The following is a 25288-nucleotide window of genomic DNA, read 5'->3' as shown; positions in this document are numbered from 1 at the left end:
TATATATTCACCATCCAGATAAAGAAACAGGGCATTACCTTTATCTATGGGGCCCCTGCTTCTCTCCACAAGTAAGCGCTCTCCTGACTTTCATGTTTATTGTTCCCTCTGTTTCTTTGTAGTTTTACCAGGCAATTCACATAAAAAACAATGGATTGCTTCATTGTGCATATTTTGGAACATGTATTTTCTGGATTTTCATCTGCAGTCTTATGTGACTTGCTTTTTTCACTCAGCGTTACATTTCTGAGATACATTCAAGTTGTTGTTTGTAGTTGAAGTTCATTCTTTTTAATTGTTCTATGTATGTGGACATATTTGTTCTCTGTATGATTATATTACAATGTATTTATCTATGCTAATTTTTAAAAATTGAAGTATAGCTAATTTACAATGTTGTGTTAGTTTCTGGCGTAGAGCAAAGTGATTCAATTTTATAGATATATTTGTGTGTGTGTATATATATTCTTTTTCAGATTCTTTTCCATTATAGTTTATTACAAGATATTGAATACAGTTCCCTGTGCTATACAGTAGGATTTTGTTGTTTACCTATTTTATATATAGTAGGTTGTATCTGCTAATCCCAAACTCCTAATTTATCTCTCCCCAACCCTGTTTCCCCTTTGGTAACCATAAGTTTGTTTTCTACATCTGTGTCTGTGTCTGTTTTGTAAATAAGTTCATTTGTATCATATTTTAGATTCCACATATAAGTGATATCATATGACATTTGTCTTCCTCTGTCTGACTTACTTCCCTTAGTATGATAATCTCCATCCATGTTTCTTTCATTATATTTTTTATGGTTGCGTAGTATTCCAATGTGTGTGTGTGTGTGTGTGTGTCTGTGTGTGTGTGTGTGTGTGTGTGAGTGTGTGTGTGTGTGTATATCTCCTACATCTTCTTTATCCATTCGTCTGTCGCTGGACATTTAGATTGCTTCCATGTCTTGGCTATTGTAAATAGCGCTGCTATGAACATAGGGGTGCATGTATCTTTTCGAATTAGCGTTTTCTCCAGATATATGCTCAGGAATGAGATTGCTGGATCATATGGTAACTCTATTTTTAGTTTTTCAAGGAGTTTTTTTTTTTTTTTACTGTTCTCCATATCTATGTTAATTTTAATGGGCATTTGCATTGCTTCTAGCTCTTTTTGCTAGTATAAATATTACCACTTGAAAGATTTTTCTATCTTTCTTCTGGTGCAAGAATTTCTCTAGGATATATCTACGTACAAGTAGATGTGCCAGCTTATGGGAAATGCATATCATCAGCTTTGCTAGATAATGCCCAATGATGCTCCAAAGTGCCTGGACAAGTGTGTACTCATCCTGCAGTATGTAAAAGTTATGGTGGCTTCATAGACTTACTAACAACTGTTTTTGTTAACCTCCTAACTTTTACCTGTCTGCTGAGTGCCAAATTGTATTTCATTATGGTTTTAATTTGCACTTCCTTAAAACTAAAGAAATTGAGTATCTTTTCATTTGCATATAGGCCATTCAAGTTTCTTCTTCCTTGAAGTACCTGTTCAAGTCTTTTTTTTTAATAAATTTATTTATTTATGCAAGTTTTTTGTCCATTTCTGTACTAGGTTGCTTTTTTCATTCAGATTTGTAGGTATTCTTTATGTATTCTGAATAACAATCTATTTTTAGCTCTATGTGCTACAAATATCTTCTCTCAGAGGCTTGCATTTTCACATTCTCTGAAAAAAGAAGAAAAGTTCCAAAATTTTCTGAAATCAAATCTAATTTCTAATTTGTACTTTTTCTTCTTTTTAAAGAAATTTGTCCAACACTGAGATCATAAAAATCATCTCTGAAATTGTCTTCTAAAAGTTTCACAGTTTTGCCTTGCACACTGCTCTTCAGTTAGCTTGGAATAGATATCTGTGTATCTGGGCTCTACTTGGCTTTTGATTTTTTCATATAAATTTTAGGATCAGTTTGTAAAGCGTCAGAAGGAAATCATATTATGATTTTTATTGGAATTGCTTTTCATCTATACAGAACTTTTGGTAGAATTTATATCTTTATGATATTAAATCTTGTAGTTCATAAATATCATATAGTTCTTCATTTGTTTATGGCTTTTTCAATGTGTTCCCACAAAGCTTTAATATTTTCTCTGTAAAAGTCATGTATATCTTTTGTAAATTTTTTTCCCTAAATGCTTTATATTTTTGAGGCTATTATAAATTGTATTCTCTTTTTAAAATTTTTCCAATTCCTTTTTCATTATTAATATATATATATTGATTTTTGTACATTGATTTCATATCTAGCCACCTTAATTCAAACAATTTGCATAAATATATATATAGTTTACTATATAGACAGTTATATGCAAATAATAACTACCTCTTCCTTTACAATCCATATATTAAACTATTTATTTATTTTTCTTAATGTACTGATTAGAAGGTATACTACAATGTAAAAAAAATAGTAACAGCATGCAAATTTGTCATATTCCAAATATTAAAGGGGATAATTGCAGTACTTTTCCATTAAATATGAATTGTTCCACTTAAATGATATGTGTTTCTTGAAGATAAAGTTTATCTACTTTCAGTTTAAGGTTTTTTTTTTTTAATAAATTTATGTATTTATTTATTTTGGCTGCATTGGGTCTTCTTTGCTGTGCACGGGCTTTCTCTAGTTGCAGCGAGTGGGAGCTACTCTTCATTGTGGTGTGCAGGCTTCTTACTGCAATGGCTTCTATTGTGGCAGAACATGGGCTCTAGGCATGTAGGCTTCAGTAGCTGCAGCATGTGGGCTCAGTAGTTGTGGCTCACGGGCTCTAGAGCACAGGCTCAGTAGTTGCGGCACACGGGCTTTGTTGCTCCGCAGCATGTGGGATCTTCCCGAACCAGGGCTCGAACCCATGTCCCCTGCATTGGCAGACAGATTCTTAAACACTGTGCCATGAGGGAAGCCCCAGTTTCAGTTTTTATAATGGGTAATTTTGAATGTTATTAAAAGCTTTTTTCTCCAGCTATTGAGATGATAATATATTCTTTTATTTAGTAATATAATAAATTAAAGGTTAATTTTTTCCATGTAAAACCAGCCTTGCATTAGTTGTAGCCAGTTTAGTTATGTACTATATTCTTTATAAATTGTGCAATTCATTTTAATAATATTTTGTTTAGAAGATATTCATCCTTATGAGCAGGATAAGAGTTTTTCTATTCCCTAGATTAATTTGTATGAAATTGGACTAATTTATTCCTTGAATGTAACATAAACCTCACTGACTACAACATCTGGATTAATATTTTATTTTTTGGTGTTTCATTTTTTGTGTGTGTGTGTAGAAAAGAGATTTTTAACTGCTGAATCAATTTCTTTAATGATTATACAATTATTATGATTATTCTTATTGTGTTAATTATGGCAAATTATATTTTGAGAATTTTTCCAATTCTAATAAGACTGCAACACTGACATAATGTCATTCATTTTTTTTTAATATATGCAGACGTCACTGCAATGGCCTCTTCCTATATTATTACTTTGGGTTCTCCTTTTTCCTTGACCAATTTGACCAGTGGATTCTTTCAAAAAAGAAACTTTTGGCTTTGTGGATTCTATTATGCTTTTATTTTCCTCTTTACTATAATTGTCATTTGATCCACATTTTTAGGATATATTCTGTAGTTGCTTCCTTGTTTCTCACAGTGTCATAAGTTAAAATCTCATCTCATTAATGTTCTTATTTTCTTTTCCAATGTAAGCATTTAAAACTAAACTTTAAGTATCAATTTTGCTATATCCCATAAATTATGATAGAGTATTTTTGCCTTTGTTCTATTTTCAATATTCTCTAATTTTGTTATAATTTCTTATTTGGCCCATGCTTTATTTATAAATAATGTTTCTTGTTCTTCAAATGTCTCTTGCTTTGTCGGTTGTACTTCGTTCTTAATTTATAACTCAGTTGTGTTTTTTTAACATCTTTATTGTAGTATAATTGCTTTATAATGGTGTTAGTTTCTGCTGTATAACACAGTCAATCACCTATACATATACATATATCCCCAAATCTCCTCCCTCTTGTGTCTCCCTCCCACCCTCCCTGTCCCACCCCTCTAGGGGGGCACAAAGCACCGAGTTCATCTTTCTGTGCTATGTGGCTGCTTCCCACTAGCTATCTACTTTACATTTGGTAGTGTATATATGTCAATGCCACTCGCTCACTTCATCCCAGCTCACCCTTCCCCCTCCCTGTGTCCTCAAGTCCATTCTCTACATCTGCATCTTTGTCCTGTCCTGCCCCTAGGTTCTTCAGAAACATTTTTTGGTTTTTTTAGATTCCATAAATATATGTTAGCATACAGTATTTGTTTTTCGCTTTCTGACTTACTTCACTGTGTATGACAGTCTCTAGGTCCATCCACCTCACTACAAATAACTAAATTCGTTTCTTTTTATGGCTGAATAATATTCCATTGTATATATGTGCCACATCTTCTTTATCCATTCATTTGTCAATGGACACTTAGGTTGCTTCCATGTCCTGGCTATTGTAAATAGAGCTGCAATGGACATTGTGGTACATGACTCTTTTTGAATTATGGTTTTCTCAGGGTATATGTCCAGTAGTGGGATTGCTGGGTCATATGGTAGCTCTATTTGTAGTTTTTTAAGGAACCTCCATACTGTTCTCCACAGTGGCTGTATCAATTTACATTCCCACCAACAGTGCAAAAGGGTTCTGTTTTCTCTACACCCTCCCCAGCATTTATTGTTTGTAGATATTTTGATGATGGCCATTCTGACCGGTGTGAGGTGATACCTCATCGTAGATTTAATTTGAGCTTCTCTAGTGATTCGTGATGTTGAGCATCCTTTCATGTGATTGTTGGCAATCTGCATATCTTCTTTGGAGAAATGTCTATTTAGGTCTTCTGCCGAGTTTTGGATTGGGTTGTTTATTTTTTGATATTGAGCTGCATGAGCTGCTTGTAAATTTTGGAGATTAATCCTTTGTCAGCTGCTTCATTTGCAAAAATGTTCTCCCATTCTGAGGGTTGTCTTTTCATCTTGTTAATGGTACAAAAGTTTTTATGTTTCATTAGGTTCCATTTGTTTATCTTTATTTTTATTTCCATTTCTCTAGGAGGTGGGTAAAAAAGGATCTTACTGTCATTTATGTCATAGAGTGTTCTGCCTATGTTTTCCTCTAAGAGTTTTATAGTGTCTGGCCTTATATTTAGGTCTTCAATCCATTTTGAGTTTATTTTTGTGTATGGTGTTAGGGAGTGTTCTAATTTCATTCTTTTACATGTAGCTGTCCAGTTTTTCTAGCACCACTTATTGAAGAGGCTGTTTTTTCTCTATTGTATATTCTTGCCGCCTTTTTCAAAGCTCAGGTGACCATATGTGCTTGGGTTTATCTCTGGGCTTTCTATCCCGTTCCATTGATCTATATTTCTATTTTTGTGCCAGTACCATACTGTCTTGATTACTGTAGCTTTGTAATATAGTCTGAAGTCAGGGAGCCTGATTCTTACAGCTCTGATTTTATTCTCAAGATTGCTTTGGCTATTTGGGGTCTTTTGTGTTTCCATACAAATTGTGAAATTTTTTGTTCTACCTCTGTGAAAAATGCCATTGGTAGTTTGATAGGGATTGCATTCAATCTGTAGATTGCTTTGGGTAGTAGAGTCATTTTCACAATGTTGATTCTTCCAATCCAAGAACATGGTATATCTCTCCATCACTTTGTATCATCTTTACTTTCTTTCATCTGTATCTTATAGTTTTCTGAATACAGATCTTTGGTCTCCTTAGGTAGGTTTATTCCTAGGTATTTTATTCTTTTTGTTGCAGTGGTAAATGGGAGTGTTTCCTTAATTCCTCTTTCAGATGTTTCACCTTTAGTGTATAGGAATGCCAGAGATTTCTGTGCATTACTTTTGTATCCTGCTACTTTCCCCATTCATTGATTAGCTCTAGTAGTTTTCTGGTAGCATCTTTAGGATTCTCTATGTATAATATGATGTCATCTGCAAACAGTGACAGTTTTACTTCCTCTTTTCCAATTTGTATTCCTTTTATTTCTTTTTCTTCTCTTATTGCCATAGCTAGGACTTCCAAAACTATGTTGAATAATAGTGTGAGAATGGGCAACCTCGTCTTTTTCCTGATCTTAGTGGAAATGGTTTCAGTTTTTCACCATTGAGGATGATGTTGGCTGTGGGTTTGTCATATATGGCCTTTATTATATTGAGGCAAGTTCCCTCTATGTCTACTTTCTGGAGAGTTTTTATCATAAATGGGTGTTGAATTTTGTCAAAAGCTTTTTCTGCATCTATTGAGATGATCATATGGTTTTTCTCCTTCAATTTGTAAATATGGTTTATCACATTGATTGATTTGCATATATTGAAGAATCCTTGCATTCCTGGGATAAACCCCACTTGATAATGGTGTATGATCCTTTTAATGTGCTGTTGGATTCTGCTTACTAGTATTCTGTTGAGGATTTCTGCATCTACATGCATCAGTGATATTGGCCTGTAGTTTTCTTTCTTTGTGACATCTTTTTCTGGCTTTGTCTGGTATCGGGGTGATGGTGGCCTTGTAAAATGAGTTTGGGAGTGTGTCTCCCTCTGCTATATTTTGGAGGAGTTTGAGAAGGATAGGTGTTAGCTCTTCTCTAAATGTTTGATAGAATTCACCCATGAAGCCATGTGGTCCTGGGCTTTTGTTTGTTGGAAGATTTTTAATCACAGTTTCAATTTCAGTGCTTTTGATTGGTCTGTTTATATTTTCTGTTTCTTCCTGGTTCAGTCTCGGAAGGTTGTGCTTTTCTAAGAGTTTGTCCATTTCTTTCAGGTTTTCCATTTAATTGGCATATAGTTACTTGTAGTAATCTTTCATGATCCTTTGTATTTCTCAAATGTCACTTGTTACTTCCCTTTTTTCATTTCTAATTCTATTGATCTGAGTCTTTTCCCTTTTTTTCTTGTTAAGTCTGGCTAATGGTTTATCAATTTCGGTTATCTTCTCCAAGAAACAGCTTTTAGTTATACTGATCTTTGCTATTGTTTCCTTCATTTCTTTTTCATTTATTTCTGATCTGATCTTCATGATTTCTTTCCTTCTGCTAACTTTGGGGGTTTTTTGTTCCTCTTTCTCTAATTGCTTTAGGTATAAGGTTAGCTTGTTTTAGATGTTTCTTGTTTCCTGAGGTAGGATTGTATTGCTATTAACCTCCCTCTTAGAACTGCTTTTGCTGCATCCCATAGGTTTTGGTTCTTCGTGTTTTCACTGTCATTTGTTTCTAGGTAGTTTTTGATTTCCTCTTTGATTTCTTCAGTGATCTCTTGGTTATTTAATAGTGTATTGTTTATCCTCCATGTGTTTGTATTTTGTACAGATTTTTTCCTGTAATTGATATGTAGTCTCCTGGCGTTGTGGTCGAAAATGATACTTGATACGATTTCAATTTTGTTAAATTTACCAAGGCTTGATTTGAGACCCAAGATATGATCTATCCAGGAGAATGTTCCATGAGCACTTGAGAAGAAAGTGTATTCTGTTGTTTTTGGATGGATTGTCCTATAAATATCAATGAAATCCATCTTGTTTAATGTGTCATTTAAAGCTTGTGTTTCCTCATTTATTTTCATTTTGGATGATCTGTGCATTGGTTAAAGTTGGGTGTAAAACTCCTCTACTATTATTGTCTTACTGCTGATATCCCCTTTTCTGGCTGTTAGCATTTGCTTATGTATTGAGGTGCTCCTATGTTGGATGCATAAATATTTACCATTGTTATAGCTTCTTCTTTGATTGATCCCTTGATCATTTAGTGTCCTTCTTCGTCTCTTGTAATAGTCTTTATTTTAAAGTCTATTTTGTCTGATATGAGAATTACTACTCCAGCTTTCTTTTGATTTCCATTTGCATGGAATATCATTTTCCATCCCCTCACGTTCGGTCTGTATGTGTCCCTAGGTCTGAAGTGGGTCTCTTGTAGACAGCATATATATGGGTCTTATTCTGTATCCATTCAGCCAGTCTATGTCTTTTGGTTGGAGCATTTAATGCATTTACATTTAAGGTAGTTATTGATATGTAAGTTCCTAATACCATTTTCAGACATTTAGTGTATGTGCTTGGCTGAGGAGCCAATGGAGCGAAGCTACCATCTGTGGGATTATGACTGAACACCTCTAAGTCAGAATCCCTCCCAGGTGGAACGATACGGCAGTGCCACGGGAGCCTCAGTTGGCCAGTTACCATTTTCATAACTGTTTTGGGTTTGTTATTGTAGGTCTTTTCCTTCTCTTGTGTTTCCTGCCTAGAGAAGTTCCTTTAGCATTAGTTGTAAAGCTGGTTTGGTGTAGCTGAACTCTCTTAGCTTTGCTTGTCTGTAAAGGTTTTAATTTCTCCATCAAATCTGAATGAGATCCTTACTGGGTAGCATAATCTTTTTTGTAGGTTTTTCCCTTTCATCACTTTAAATATGTCCTACCACTACCTTCTGGCTTGCAGAATTTCTGCTAAAAGATAAGCTGTTAACCTTATGGGGTTTCCCTTGCATGTATTTGTTGCTTTTCCCTTGCTACTTTTAATATTTTTTATTTGTATTTAATTTTTGATAGTTTAATATGTGTCTTGGCGTGTTTCTCCTTGGATTTATCCTGTATGGGACTCTCTGTGCTTCCTGGACTTGATTGACTATTTCCTTTCCCATATTAGGGAAGTTTTCAACTATAATCTCTTCAAATATTTTCTCAGACCCTTCCTTTTTCTCTCCTGTTCTGGGACCCCTATAATTTGAATGTTGGTGCGTTTAACGTTGTCCCAGTGGTCTCTGAGACTGTCCTCAATTCTTTTCATTCTTTTTTCTTTATTCTGCTCTGCAGTAGTTATTTGCACTATTTTATCTTCCACATCACTTATCCATTCTTCTGCCTCAGTTATTCTGCTATTGATTCCTTCTAGAGAATTTTTAATTTCATTTACTGTGATGTTCATCATTGTTTGTTTGCTCTTTAGCTCTCCTAGGTCCTTGTTAAACATTTCTTGTATTTTCTCCATTCTATTTGCAAGATTTTGGATTATCTTCACTATCAATACTCTGAATTCTTGTTCAGGTAGACTGCCTATTTCCTCTTCATTTGTTAGGTCTGGTGGGTTTTTATCTTGCTCCTTCATCTGTGTATTTCTTTGTCTTCTCATTTTGCTTAACTTACTGTGTTTGGGCTCTCCTTTTCCCAGGCTGCAAGTTCATAGTTCCCATTGCTTTTGGTGACTGCCCCCAGTGAGTACGGTTGGTTCAGTGGGTTGTGTAGGCTTCCTGGTGGAGGGGACTGGTGTCTGTGTCTGGTGGATGAGGCTGGATGTTGTCTTTCTGGTGGGCAGGACCACATCTGGTGGTGTGTTTTGGGGTGTCTGTGAACTCATTATGAGTTTAGGCAGCCTCTCTGCTAATGGGTGGGGTTGTGTTCCTGTCTTGCTAGTTGTTTGGCATAGGGTGTCCAGCACTGTAGCTTGCTGGTCGAGTGGAGCTGGGTAGTATGAGATGGGGATCGCTGGGAGAACTTTCACCATTTGATATTATGTGGGGCCAGGAGGTCTCTGGTGGTCCAATGTCCTGAACTAGGCTCTCCCACCTCAGAGGCTCAGGCCTGACACCCGGTCAGAGCACCAAGACCCTGTCAGCCACAGGGCTCAGAAGTAAAGGGAAAAACAGAAAAAGAAAGAAGGAAGAAAGGAAGAAAGAAAGAAGGGAAGAAGGAAAGAAAAATAAAGTTATTAAAATAAAAAAAATTTTAAATATTATTAAAAATAAAAAAGTAATATAATAAAGAAGCATACACATACACACTCACAAAAAGAGAAAAAGGATAAATATATATATATTAAAAAAAAAGGGGGGCTTCCCTGGTGGCGCAGTGCTTGAGAATCTGCCTGCCAATGCAGGGGACACGGGTTCAAGCCCTGGTCTGGGAAGATCCCACATGCCGCGGAGCAACTAGACCCGTGAGCCACAATTACTGAGCCTGCACGTTTGGAGCCTTTGCTCCGCAACAAGAGAGGCCATGATAGCGAGAGGCCCACGCACCGCGATGAAGAGTGGCCCCTGCTCGCCGCAACTGGAGAAAGCCCTCACACAGAAACAAAGACCCAACGCAGCCAAAAAAAAATTAATTAATTAATTTAAAAAAAAAAAAGGAAGAGAGCAACCAAATCAATAAACAAATCTACCAATAATAATAAGCTATAAATACTAAACTAAGATAAACATAAAACCAGAAACAATTTAGATGCCAAAAGCAAACCCCAAGTCTACAGTTGCTCCCGAAGTCCACTGCCTCAATTTTGGGGTGATTCGTTGTCTATTCAGGTATTCCACAGATGCAGGTACATCAAGTTGATTGTGGAGAGTTAATCCGCTGCTGCTCCTGAGGCTGCTGGGAGAAATTTCCCTTTCTCTTCATTTGCACAGCTCCTGGGGTTCAGCTTTGGATTTGGCCCCGCCTCTCCGTGTAGGTCGCCTGAGGGTGTCTGTTCCCCACCCAGACAGGATGGGGTTAAAGGAGCAGCTGATTAGGGGGCTCTGCCTCAGTCTGGCTGGGGGAAGGGGGAGTATGGAATATGGGGCAAGCCTGCGGCGGCAGAGGCCAACATGATGTTGCAAGAGCCTGAGGGGCACCATGTGCTCTCCCAGAGAAGTTGTCCCTGGATCCCGGGACCCTGGCTGTGGCAGGCTGTACACACCCCCGGGAGCAGAGGTGTGGACAGTGACCTGTACTTGCACACAGGATTCTTGGTGGCTGCAGCAGCAGCCTTAGCATCTCATGCCTGTCTCTGGGGTCTGTGCTGATAGCCACGGCTCGCGCCCGTCTCTGAAGCTCGTTTAGGCGGTGCTCTGAATCCCCTCTCCTCATGCATCCTGAAACAACGGTCTCTTGCCTCTTAGGCAGGCCCAGAGTTTTTCCTGGACTGTTGCTGTGCTCTCCTCTGTGGCTCCAAAGCTTCACTCTGCCCACGCCCCATCTCCAGCAGTGAAGGGGCTTCCTAGTGTGTGGAAACCTTTCCTCCTTCACAGTTCCCTCCCAGAGGTGCAGGTCCTGTCCCTAATCTTTTGTCTCTTTCTTTTGTCCTACCCAGGTACATGGGGAGTTTCTTGCCTTTTGGGAAGTCTCAGGTTTTCTGCCAGCATTCAGTAGGTGTTCTGTAGTTGTTGCTCTACATGTAGATGTATTTCTGATGTATTTGTGGGGAGGAAGGTGATCTTCAGGTCTTACTCTTCCACCATATTGAAGGTCCCTCTCTAACTCAGTTGTTTTGTGCTCAAAAAAAATGATCTGAGTGAGCTCAATCCTTCGAAGTTTGTTGAGCCTTATTTTATGGCCAAATATATTGTCTATTTTTTCTTCAATGAATACTTGAGATAGATATGGTGTTCACAATTAACACTTATTAATTCTGCTCTCTAGATCTTCTCTAGCTTTACTGACTTCTTTATCTGCTTGATCTAACAATTACTATGTGATATGATGTTAAATATCCCACCATAGTGATAGACTTGGCAAACTAGAAATTTTATTATTACACAGTCAACCTTTATCTCTAGTTAACTATTTGACTCTCTCAACTTTTTTTAATATAACTCTCTCAACTGTTTTTTCACTATTACTTATCTGATTACTTCTTTACATACAATCTTTTTCTGTCCACTTTAAAATCTTCTGTTTGTCTTTGGTGCCTTGAATTTGTCTTCTAATGTCTGCAGAGTTGGTTTCTTTTACGTATCCTGTGGCATTTGTTATGGTACCTGGCTCTGAAGACTGGTGACCTTAAACAGTTCTGGAAAATTCTCAGGCATTATTTTTTTTTAATGATTTCCTCTCCTCCGTTTTCTCTCTTCTTTCCTTGAGAAATCCAATTTATTTTAACCTCTTTCTTTTTTCCATCTGCTTTTCCTTTTTCTGGATTATTAATACTCCTCAAATATATCATATCATTTTACATCCTAATGTGTATAGACATAATCTTGTTTCTACCTTTGTTGACAAATGTTTAATTTCAAATTTTAATTTTTCACTTCTAAAAATTATACTTGAATTTTTAAAAAGGATTTACTCATTTTCAATCTCCTTTTTACCTCTTTAAACATATTGATAGCTTATATTTCCTGATAATTCATATATTTGAAGCCTTTGGGAGTCTACTGACCTTTGTTTCTGCTATCATTCATAGTGCCGTATTTCCCTGTATGTTTTGTTATGGATATGAGCTTCTCTTCCTTGGATGTTCATATATGGGAATTTTTTGAGACCTGGGTTGAACATGGGATTTGCCTTTGCTTCTCCCAGATGCTTGGTCACATTGTTAACTAAGGTTCACTTTAAGTAAAATTATTAACTTGAGTTTATTGAGACCACCAAGGTGTATAATTCAGATATGAACTCTCAGGGTGGACTTGCTCCCTTTTCCCCAGCCAACACTGAGTTCTGAGATGAGAAATTTTTATTGCTATCAATGCTACCCTCTTCCACACATATAATTCAGGACAGGAACCAAGTTTAATTCTAGTCACCTAAACAGTGAGGGTGTAGTCATTTGCGATCCTAGTTTCATTCAATGTATCTTCTATTACGTTCCCTTCCTCTCCCCTCTTCTGTGGGAATGGAAAACCCAAAGTTCAACGTCATCTGGATTCAGCAAATACCTTCATTGTGAAAACAGTCTCAGTTCCAGTTTATCTCTCCAGATTCCTGCTTTCAACTAGTTTTTAGCCTCTGAGTAGGTTGTCTACAACCCAATTAAATTTGAATTTTAGGTAAACAGTGAATAATTTTTTAGTATAAGTATATCCCATGCAATATTTGGGACTCATACTGAAAAAGTGTTCATTGTTTTCTGAAATTCAAATATAACTTTATTTCCTATATTTTTTCTTGCAGCACTCCACCAATGGGATTATTATTTTCTTGACAGTTCATTGATGCATCGAAAGGGGCTTTTAAAAAACTATACCAAGCAGCATTTTCAGTTGTTTGCTGCAGGAAGGTCAATCAGGATATCCAGTCTGCCGTACTGCTGGAAGCAGGATTAGTTCTTGTCCTTCTCCTCCCACTCACCAACCTTTATGAAACTGGGAAAGTCATTGGCCTCTGTGAACCTTAATCACCCACAATATTTTTTCTGCATATCCTGGAATTTGTAAAGGACCTTAGAGATCATCTCCTATAATCCTCTTATTTTAAGATAAAGAAAACCTAGACTCAGATAAAGAAAACAATAAGGCCAATATTAAGCCTGATACAATGGCAGTGTGGAAACTAGAAATCCTGTCTCCTCACTCCTTCAACTTTCTTTCCACTCTACCATGTTGACTATGAGGGTCAAGTAAGTTAAGTGATATCAAGGCACCAGGGAGAACATAAAGTATTAAAAGCACATGATGTATTAGAATAAAAGTAAAGAATTGTAAAATGATTTTGATTACAGAGCCTAACAAAAAAAAAAATTGAGCAAATTGAAATATGAGATTTACTATGGAATAACATTAATGGAAGGAACCCCTTAGGAGTACAATAACATATTTACACATTCTTTCCTTCCAGGAATCTTAAACATAACAATGAGAATTTTCTATGAATATTTAAAGATAATAAATGAATGATATTAAAATAAAATATCTGACTGGAAATATACTGTATTAAACAAGCATTTTTGACCTAGAATATAATATATTCTCCACAGCGAATAAAAAAAAAGAACTTAATTAACAAAAGCCCTCTCTTCTTTTCTCCTTCCTCTTTTCTTACAAAGAAATGCTTTCAGAATGCTTAAGACTCTCACCATGCCACATTCTTTGCTACAATCAGTGCATGATTGCCACTCAAATTGCTATACTGGTCCTTTTTCCTCTAGCTCTGCATAAAAAGAAGATGCAGATGAATGGATTTTCTGTGGGTTAATTTATTAGGAGTGCAAAGCAATTATCAGCAAGGTAAATCATGGAACATGAAGTACACTGTTACATGCTGGTTGCTGTATAATGTAGGTCCCTTGGCCACAAATGCAATTAGAGTGTTATATTTTATTCCTTTTAATTTTATCTCCTAGTCTATCCTTGGCTTGATGCAGACAAGTTTGACTGTCCATCAGTATGTGATCAATAAGTAGAAATGTATAGCTACAACAAACAATTTTGTATTTTTGATGCTATGGGATACATGTTCATGATATGATAGCATAAATCTTCGAAATGAGGGTTGGGGAATTTAACTGAAGGACTCAGTTTCCAGGGCATCAGGTTGGCAGTTTCTTGTGTGGCTATAATTGGATGAAATTATTTTACTGTCATGTGACCAGAGACTGATGTGAGATAAATTAAGCAACACTTGCAAATGCCTGTCATATTAATAGTGTCCAAATCTTCCATTTTTAATTTTAAAGGGCAGGTCCTAAGAAATTCATGTTTACTGGGCTTTTAAGACTCATAAAAGAAATCCTTGACAAGAAAAGCAAGACTTCTCCCTACACAGACCAGTACAAATGTGAATAATATGTGTTTCAACAAAGAGAGTGGGACTAATATCCCTGCTCTGCCACTTACCAGCTAAATTTGGTCAAGCTTCCTAACCCCTCTTTGCCTCAGTTCTTTTATTTACAAATTAGGAATAATGACAACTTCCTGGTGGGATTATTAATAATGTATGAAAGATATCTAGCTTGTAGCAAAGGCTCTATAAAAAAGAAGCTGCCAGGATGGTGTTGCTTATTCTTTATTTACTAAGAACTGCAAGCCAGTAGCAATATTAAAAATTGCACATCCAAAGCAATACATCAGGAAATACCTAGTTATAAGCCATAAAACTTGAAGAAAGTCATAAAATGGTACAGAAAAGTGAGTGATCAGGATGGGCAGGGTTAGAAAGAAAAGATGATGGAGTAAAGTGAGTCTGTATTCTGAAACAACAGACACAGATTTGAGGAAAGATGGTGGCAATTGTGAAACTCCAGGGGAATGTGGGGATTTAGTGGGTGTTAGCTTGGACAATGTAGAGAAATGCAGTAGGATGAAAGGGGCTATTCACAGCAGTTGAAGAAGAAGCTTCAACTATCAACGGGTTTGAAACACTCCAATTTGTCCTAGTGGACCACTAGAAGCTCCTGAGTGAGGCGGCAATTTGAATAGTATTCTCATACATGCTTTAAAATTTGTTTTAGCTTACTAGGTCCTATTATGGGGAAAGGCTAAAAAAAAAAGACCAACCAAAAGACAGTTGTCCTAATATAGACAAAAGGTGATGAAGGTGGTAGGGATAGCAGGTGACTATCCATGATGTGAGCTCTGGAGTGAAGGAAACATCAACACCTGCTAAGACTTTCTTCCCTGCACTAACTGGAGCCTAAACATCCAAGCCAATGCCCTTTTTGTAGTTAAAGGCTCTGCCCTCAATGAGAATGTAACTGCTCTGCACAGAGAGAGTAAAAATTAACCTTCTCACATTTTAGCACCTCAGTGTGAAACCATTTGCTTTTCGTTTTTTCCTAGAGCAGATGGCCATAGGGGATTGTTGGGAGGTGGTAAGAGCTCCGAACCCCAAGTGGGCGGCAACCATGACTAAAGCAGAGAAGAACTTACAAGGGGAGCCTAGGGTGCTGAACCTTGGTCTTGTATACAATTTTGCCTGGGGCTGCCCTTGGGGATGATAAGGATCATGGCGCCTATACCGTCCTGAATAACTGCATGTGACAGTGGGAGATGATCTTAGTTACCTTGGGAATTAAAAACCAATGTTTTAATGTAATATGCTGTAAATAAACAGTAATGTTAAAACAGTGTTTCTCCAAACTCACTCTCTTGCTTTTGGGGGAGTCCTTGTGCGTGTCCCTGCTCCTTTGTGTGAACAAATGTTAGCTTCCATCCAGTTTTGCCTTATACTTCTATTACCCAGATGTCTTTGTAGCTTCATCTCCCTTCCTTCACTTGATATAAGCCATCATTATCGCCTCAGTTTATCTATGAAACATGTCTTACGTTTAACTTACATGTACAAATTGAAATGACTTATCAACATGACTATGGATTGATACAGTCTAAAATAAGTACATGCGATGATATTGCCTCTGTGTTGTAAGCACCCTCTTTGATTCTGCAGCCATCCCCTCTAACGCTAAATTGTGTTCTTCTGAGTAATTTCATGCTTTTGTTATTTAAAATGTGATGTATTTATGCTCTGAGTTCCCACCTCCAGTGAAAGCTCTCTAGGCTTTATTCGCCTCTGCATTCCTCATAGTGCCCACAGTAGTCTCTTCACTTTGGAAAAGCCTTGAGTTTTCTGGGCTTAACCACAAATTCCTCAGTCATGGGTGGTATTGCTTACGCTATTTTGGAAATGACCACTTTACACTGTATGACACTTCAAGTAATCATGTTTATAATCAATTAATGGAGGAGGAGGAATGAGGGACGCTCAAAGCCACTTTTGAGTGCATAGTGAAACATGAAATCAGATTCCACAACTTCGAAGTTGGTATAAACTTGAAAAAGATTTATGTGTGTAGCTCTTGAGTCCCTATTCACCAACTTGTGGTACAAAATAAGGTCCCATATTCCAAATGAATTGGTTTGAACACCCAGGTCCTCCCCACCCTGCTCGTAGCTGCATTCCATTCTGCTCCTAAGATGCAGCCCTCTAAGTAATTTCTGGGGACCTCGAGGAACTCAGTCACCATTCCTGACTCTGTCCTCTCCACTGCTTGCCTTTTGCCTGTGGTCACATGGCTTCCAGCACATCCTACTGCTATGACTGCATGAACCACAGAGTCACAACATCAACAGGTCCTCTTAATACCACCTCTGAGGTCTGGGCTGCAACTACGCTCCTTATTTCTTCTCCCAGCTCTCCTTACTTCACCACTCTGTGCATTTTCACACATCTGCCATGACATTTAAACATTTATCACTTCACATATTCTGTTCCTTTTGCCTAGAATGTCCCTTCTCCTCTGCACCCCTGTTGTTCACATGGACAGCCATTTAAATCTCACCTAAATTGTAATCTTCTCCATCACATTATCCCTGACTCCCAGAATCAGCCATACACCCTCCTTTCTCCAATCCCTACAGTGCATCTCCAATATAACATGGACCACACTGGATTATAACTGTTCCATTTTTTTTTCCTTAACTAAATAGATCATGAGATCCTTGAGGGCACTGAATGAAGTGCAGCTTTGTAGGAATCTATGATCAGCTAGGCAGACCCATTTAGACATTTTACCAGCTCACTAATAACCCTTTTGTTCATTAGCTTTTTGTTGTTGTTAAGGATTTTCATGATCCTTAATAGAATGAGCTTTATACCATGATTTACAATTTGACCTTGATTCAGTCCAAACCACATTCTGAGAAAATCTGCTTGAAGTGAAGTATTACGTGGTTATTAAACTCGTGTATTTGGGAATAGCAGAGAGGATAGGGCTATGGATATTTAAAGTCAGTTGCATGGAGAATGAGAGAGGTGGGTAAAATTAACTCACCTATTTATGTTTCAGAAAATTGGGAAAACTAAGTTATCAAAAAAAAAAAAGAGCAAAAACACTGCACATGGCTACTCAGCGTAATTTTGCTTAGAAAATAGCATTATTCCTGCTTGATCTGATTCCGTGTGGTTAAGCTTGGGAGAAATGTTATTTGCTGTATACACAGCTAAGCTGATGAAATTATCCTCAAATATTCTAGTGTGGTACGTACAGCCAACAACACGGATGCTTGCTGCATCAATTTGGAAAAGAGAGAAAAAAATTAGCCATGTAATAGTTAATTCAATTTATAAAATTAAATGTGCACTGAAAATATGCCCGGTAAATATTATGCCATCTGCACATGCTCAAACAGCGAGCCTGGTTAATATTTTATAGTTTATCTGATAAAGTTAACAAAAGAATTTAGTCAGAGTGGAGACACACACTGAATATTTCATCACCTTCTTAATTGCAGAATACAGACAAGACATTTTTTTTACCTTTGGGAAAAATAAATTTTAAAAGTTATTACAGATGGAATCAGTTTGGCAATTAGGTTGAAATCCAACTGAAACCAAGCAGAAATGGACGGCTGCAAACATCACAATACCAAAGGATTTTCAGCCAACTCCATCAATTTACATGATGAAGCAGAAATGTTGATAGCAATGCTGTGTTAGTCGGCTAGGAGAGGTTATATTAACACAGAGGAAAAACTGGCTTTGTGCCTTTTTTTCCCAATAGTTAATTCACAGCCATCAAGAGCTGTCATTCTTAGGCACAGCAGACAATATGATATACCTAAGGCTTTTCATTCTGACTTCTGATTTAAAGGTCTTCAGCTTGTGCTGTGGACCTTAACCTTGAAGCCAAGTGCAAATTAGCTTTAAATCAATGAAGCTGATTAAAGCTCCATTGTGGTAGAGCCCTTAATAGAAGAAGGGAGGGGAAAGAACCACTTGAAAACAGTAAAAGATTGGCCTCTCTTAACTTGGAACATATGTAATGCTTTTCAGCTCTCCTCTACCCTGACAGAACCATGAATGGTTTTAAGGCTATTTACCTACTAAGAGAATGGAACCAAATTTTCCAATTCAGTGAAAGAGGCCAAGTGAGAATCAAAGGTATTTTTCACAAGCTCTAGAATATAAAAGGTTATTTTAAAAAGAAGTAAAGAGGAGAACATCAAAACAGTACAGACCAGTACAGACCAAGAGAATCAAGTTTCTCTTGTGCAAAAACAATCCTTATATTTTAAAGGTACTTTGGGCTTCTGCTGTTGTTTGTTTTGTTTTGTATTTTAAGATATACCATTTCTCAGAAACAAAAGGTAGTCGCCAACTTCAGACCATCTAAAGAAAATTTTTTCCTCCCTCAAAAATGAACAGATCTCCCCAAAATATGCCTAAGAAGTTCTTTGCTTTGGAAGTGGCCAGAATAAACTCCAGCCAACAGGCAGGACCATTTGTTTATCTACACCCCACCACCAGCACCACCCATCCATCACCACAGAAACTTTGCCCAAGGGATTTACCAATTCTCCTCAATTTCCTCATGGCTATCAGAATCTAGAAAAATTCATTCTTTACCAAAGAATAAATTCTTTTCACAACATCTTCAGAAATACTAAAATCATAGACTAGAAAGAATATTTTAAAAAAAGAAAGGCTCATTGTTTTACCTAATTTAGTTGTTTAATGCTGCAATTCAATTTACCCTTCATGGGAATACCATACCACTATAATAGTGACTTTATCCAATGTGTGGGATGAATACTTATCTTCATATTTCAGTTTTCATGAGCTTGAAATTATGGAAAAGAAATTTTTGCCAAGAACCTCAGGGGAAATTAAAGCAAATACAAAAAGGCAGATCACGCCTACTTCCTGCATTAGTGGATGTAAAGTGCTTTCAACAGGGCTTGGCCTTTAGCATGTGCTCAACAAACATGGGCTACTGGCTATTATTCTACTGAATTGGATGCACAAACTTAACCATGAGGGAGCCCTCAATTTTTCCTCTTACCACCCCCTTGAATGTACCAACCTCAAAGCCCTGCCTTGAAACTCTCAAGATTTCCTCTCCTATTCTAAATTCTATGGAAACTTAATGGAGGAAGAACAAGGGAACTGGGCTAGAAGAAAGTCAGTCACTTCCATCTAACTAAGTGGCTAAAAACATGCTAATAGTCACCAAAGGTAGAGAGATATTAATTTGAAAAAAATGTACACTACAAACAGCAGAATACAACCTTCCCCACTTTTAAAAGTTAAAGAGCTGTTCTTTATATGAATCTCTAGGTACATATTTTATCTTGCTTAAACTTCCAAGGCAGGACAGAATAAGGAACAACAGAGATCTGAAAGGGCCAGTGAAAATAGAAAAAAGAACAGAATGGAGATAAGGGAGGCAGTGGAATGCTAGGAGAAGAGAGAGAAAGAAAGAGAAAAAGACAAATGACTGAGGGGAAAAAAAATGGTGGGGGACAAGAAGACGGTCGAGAATGAGCTGCGATCAAGTATAATGTTCCCTCAAGATGCGGGTGGAGTGGCAACTGATCGAGGATAGACAGCTCTGCTCTGCACAAAGTCAAGGTTATATGTTTCTTTCCATCCACTGAGCTGTGGCTACACAACTTCAGGGGGAGAGAAAAGACAAGGAGAGAAGGCTGAGGCATCAGCACAACCAGACAGCCAGAATGTAGAGAGTGATAATCATCAGGGTTTTTAAGTCACAACTGCCCTCTGTCATCAACAAGACGTTGTGAGAGCAATCAAATTGTCTGTGAGACGCTGACATCTCTGGAAAGGGGTACCATTAAATGCAATCGGTTATTATCGATAGTGATGACGACAACAAGGAAGATGACCACTTCCATTCGGGATCTCTAGCTAGAACAGTCTGCCTCAGTGAAGCCCAAGCTCTTTCCAAACCTCATCAATGCTTACCTGTAATTAATCATCATTTAAAATAACCCCTGGAAAGCATTTTAGAGGTTCCCGATAAAATGAAAAGCAAAATTAAACAAGTAAGAGTCACTTACATCTGACCGTGGGAAAATCACAGACACCTTGCATACCTTCATTTTGTTTGCTAAAAAGCCATTTATTTGAATGCATTACATCTATGACTAGGACTAACCTTACAAATAGATAAAGATAGTGTGCCAGAGTGGCATAATTCAAGAAACTTTCCTTGCCCCAAAGTATCTCCCTTGCCCAGATATAAAAATACTCAACAATGTGTCATTAAAGTTCTGTTCCTCTGGATTTCTCAGCAAGTAGATCTCCGTTTCTATAATACAAATGCTTCTGGATTTTATCAAGAAATTCAGCTATCAAAAAATAATAAAATAAAATAAAAATCTAGTTACTAACTCAACAAAATTTTATTGAGCACTGAATGTGCTAGGCAATTTTCTAAGTGTGGGAACAGGACTGTGAATCAACTTGACAAAAATTCCTACCTTTAATGGATTTTAGATACTTAAGGGACAGAAAATAAATAAACAAAATAATTACTGTAATGTCATTTTTAAAAAAAGTTATTCAGCTATCTCTGTATCCTAAGAATAGCTGTGGCTTTTTTATCTTATGTTTTTGATCAGTTTGAGGAGGGATCCCTGGCTACATGGAATAATCAGTCATCTGAAAAAGTGGGGTGGCCCCAGAGTAAAAGGCATTTTAACAATTAAAACACAAGTAAAAAGGAGTAGCAAGCCCCCCAGATGAAAGTCATTCATGTCAAGATTTTGTTTATAACTGGCTAACCCAGGGTTGTTCTAAAGATCTAGTACTGGGATAGGCAAAACCGCAGATTCAAAAAGAACTCAAAGTAAAGCATTTTCTGTAGCTCCAAAGAAAAACAGCATCCAATGAGCCCCACTAGGCAAAGCTCAACTTTCTCTTGCTACTATTCAAAACAGGGGGATGAAAGATTTGTCTCCTCCCATTTATTTCTGGCTCTCAGTTTTGCGGCCACAGAACCAGAAGAAGGAAGCAGCTCTGCAATTGCCAGCAGGGAGCCCAGGGCCTATGGCAGAGGGACCAAGACACATGCCCTCCATCCAGTTATCGGCACCGTTGTTGCTAAAATTCCTCCTTCGTGGCCATATTACTCTTCTAGAGTCAGAGCCCTCCTACCTGACAGAGGGCACACATAGGACGAGCATCTTTCCAAGGACCAACCGTACTTCCTTCCAAATAAAGGTGCCAGCAAGTTTTCAGAATTTTTTTAAACTCATGGAAAGCAAAGAAAAACTTGTTTGAGCCTTGAACTCCTACAGGAGAACTAGCTAGCCTTCCACAGACTTGGACAGAGTTCAACACTTGGTTAAAAGACAATTATTTATTAGTCAGCTGCAGAGGCTGAGATTGGTCATCAGTTCACCTAAGCTTCTCACCTCAGCAAGACCACCCAAACATCAGCCCAGTGCGCAGAGCATCCTCCACGCCTCAGGCACCCTGCCAGTGACAAATAAGACAAATAGGAAGTATGTTCTGACCACTTTTCTGTAGCATCTTGAAAATCCCTGTGTGTCACCACCAAGTGGTTTCTGAGTGTGTGTGTGTGTGTGTGTGTAGATGTGTGTTTGTGTATGTTTTGATATCTAATTACATGTAGATACATACAGGGATAGGAACAGGGATATCCCCAATAGGACCACTTACTGCATTACAAGGACTCATCTACATCCCGCCAGCACTGTGACGTTGTTGTGTGTTCCTATGTGACATGCCCTGTTGCCCACACCAGTGGATACGCACTGTCCAGAGAAATCAGACTGAATCATGGCATGGAAAGCATCATTTCAAGTATCTTTAAGCTCATAATCAACAAAGCTTATGTTAGCATGGTTGGAAGATGCTCTTCTGAGTCTATTTCTCATCTCCTTACACTATCTACGTCCCTATAACTTTCCCCTCTCCCTACCCCATATGTAACTCTGTATTTCCCAATGTCTGTTGTTAAGTTAATCTAGGATTTATGTTTCTGGACAGGTTTCAAATGTGGTTCAGTTGATGTTGAAATGCCCGTGAATCCTCCCAGATCTTGCCTCCCTCTCCTGTGGTCCACATTTTCTCCTCCATGTTTCTGCTGAGAAAGCTTCAAGCACGTCAGTCAGCATTCAGCTTCTGACTTTGAAAAGTCCTGATGAAGCCACAGTGAACTCCAATCTGATGCTTGTAGCAGGTCACCTGTTTCCTCTCCACAGTAAAACATGTTCACAGGTGACAAAGGCCACCATCCAAGGAGGCAACTGTTTGAGAGCAGCAACGGGACCACAGAAAGTTGGTGACTTGTGGTCCTATTCTAGCAGATGGCAAAGGTGTGGATTGCTCTTGGAAGCCGCTGTCAGGTTGGATGGCATTTTACTCCCTTGTGACACTGAAGAAGTGAGTTCTTCTATCTATTCTCTGAATAAGAGCACTACAAATCCCCTGTGAGATGGTTTTTCAACAGTACAAACGCACCATCAATCTGCTCATAAGACTATTTAAAGTTAATATGTGCTCTAGTCTATACAATTCTTCAGGAACAAGGGGCCATTTTTAAATGCAGGTTGACTGACAAAATCTCTTCCCAGGTAGCTCATGAAAAGAAAGGGAACCAAGACGACAGTGCTTTTATAAGTCAGCAATAGGAAAACAAAACAAGTTGACTTTCAAAGATAAAGCTTCTCTTATAACAAATTCAGTATATAGCTGTTGGAATAACAGACTTTGTGGTATGCTTTTAAAATAATGTGAATAATACAGATAAAACATTGAAGCAGGAAGCCTTCCTCCACAGATGCTGCTTAAGAACCTTGAAGCCCAGAATTAAAATGTAAACATATTAGTACCCTTTTTCCTTCCCTTCTGCCCCATCCCAGTCTTCAAAAAAAAAAGATGTTCCTATGAGACAGGAAAAGATACTGTATAACATCAAAATGTCTCAACTTACTATAATTATTATTTATTAGCTAATTAGGTTTGGTAAAAGGTTTCTTATGTATATTTGATTTTTGTGTTGGTGTTTATGACTATTGGGTAGGAATTTTCCAACACTTTCTAGATATCTTTCAAACATTTTAAATGAATTCAAATCAGCTACAAATGTTAAAGGTTGTTTATGTGATCAAACACACGATGGAAAATAAAATGACTTGCCTCCTAGCCTACATAAAATATAGAGGAATGTCAAAATATAAAGAGGAGTATAACTGCTTGCTCCTGATTTGGGAGACTGTTAATTGCTCTCTCCTCACTCCATCCCAGTCCCGACTCAAAATAGCATTTAAAATAAAGTAAACCACACTGATAGTCCAGCAGAGTATGGGTAATTCTTTTTTTCTCAAAGATTCTTCAAAGTGTAGCTCAGGCTGATCACCTGTTTCATTTTCTTAATCATTTAAAGAAATTTTAAGAATATGACCAGAATCTAAATCAAGTCTGCTGCAATTCGATAGTTATAACAAGAAAAATCATCATATTTGTGTACAGGGCAACACACAGGAAACATTATAAAAAAAAAAGACTTGAGAAAGATTTATATTTAGGAACTGTATAACTAATAAATTTTAAAGCTGAGGAAAATAAAATATGGGTTTTTATCCCCCTGGAATTGTGAACAACCTCTTTACAAAGTATCCCAAAAGCTTTCTTTATTTTAAAATGGACATTCTTGGGACTCAAACACAAGTCAATCAATGAAAAATCATATGTTGACAGTACGAGAAAGGGGAAGAAATTACCTTTCGTTGGTAGAAAGTTCCATCCCCATGAAAGAAAAATAAAAGTGCTTGGAGGAGGGGAAGAGGGAAAAAAAGCCCCGGTGAGTTTAATAAGTGCCATTATTGCTGAGAAATTTTAAAGGGTGATAATATGAATCACGAGAGAAGCGCAATAGGGCAGCTATTCGAAATTCGTTTTTCACATATTTAGCACAAAAACAGCAGTTCTCACAAGAAAGGTCAATCAACCCACACGTTCATCTCCAGTCAAGCAGCACTTTGAGATCCAAATCTCAAAGTGATTGCAAATCTCTCGCAGGCCAAGATGAAGGGGTTTTTCATTTCAATCTATCTATTACTACCAGCATTTTATATTCATTATGGTCAGGGGTTGAAGTGCATACTAGGTATTTAGCTGGTGCAGAATTCCAGCACTTCCCTCATCACACTAGAGTAGAATTAACATGGGAACATGTACATGCACGCACGTGCACGCACACACACACGCACACACACAACTATGCTATAGCAACATGAAGCATCTGACTTACTCTTGCCCAAGTACTCAGATTCAGACTTAGGGCTTCCTTTCAAACCTGACTTCACCTCCCTGAAACTCTTGCAGGGGTCCTCTCAGCATGCCACAGGTTGCTGCATGTGCCGTAACAGCAAGGCACCGCAGGATGAGTAAAGAGCAAAATGCAATCAATCAGCAGAGGCCGTCCTTACTTTTGTAAGTTTAAGTCAGACCCTGAAACTTCCTTTACACGAACACCTGTGGTTGTGCCTTAATTTCCTTTTTAAAAACAGTTCGAGTACTTTCTTTTCAATTATCATATATAATACAAACAGAAAAATGCATAAAACAAATGTACACTTTACTGAACCCTTGAACAGCAACATAACCCACACTTGTGGCAAGAAATAACAGAGTCCCAGACTTGCCCCTTCTTGAATATAAATACCTCCCTCCCTGCAACTATAACCAACATCCCTGAAATGCATTCTATCTACTTCCTTGACTTTATTTAAGGTTTTATTATATAATTATG

This window comes from Neophocaena asiaeorientalis, unplaced genomic scaffold (assembly GCF_003031525.2).
Source record: "Neophocaena asiaeorientalis asiaeorientalis breed wild unplaced genomic scaffold, Neophocaena_asiaeorientalis_V1.1 scaffold627, whole genome shotgun sequence".
Taxonomy (NCBI): Eukaryota; Metazoa; Chordata; class Mammalia; order Artiodactyla; family Phocoenidae; genus Neophocaena; species Neophocaena asiaeorientalis.
The sequence above is the reverse complement of the archived record's forward strand: the minus strand, read 5'-3'. Positions refer to the sequence as shown.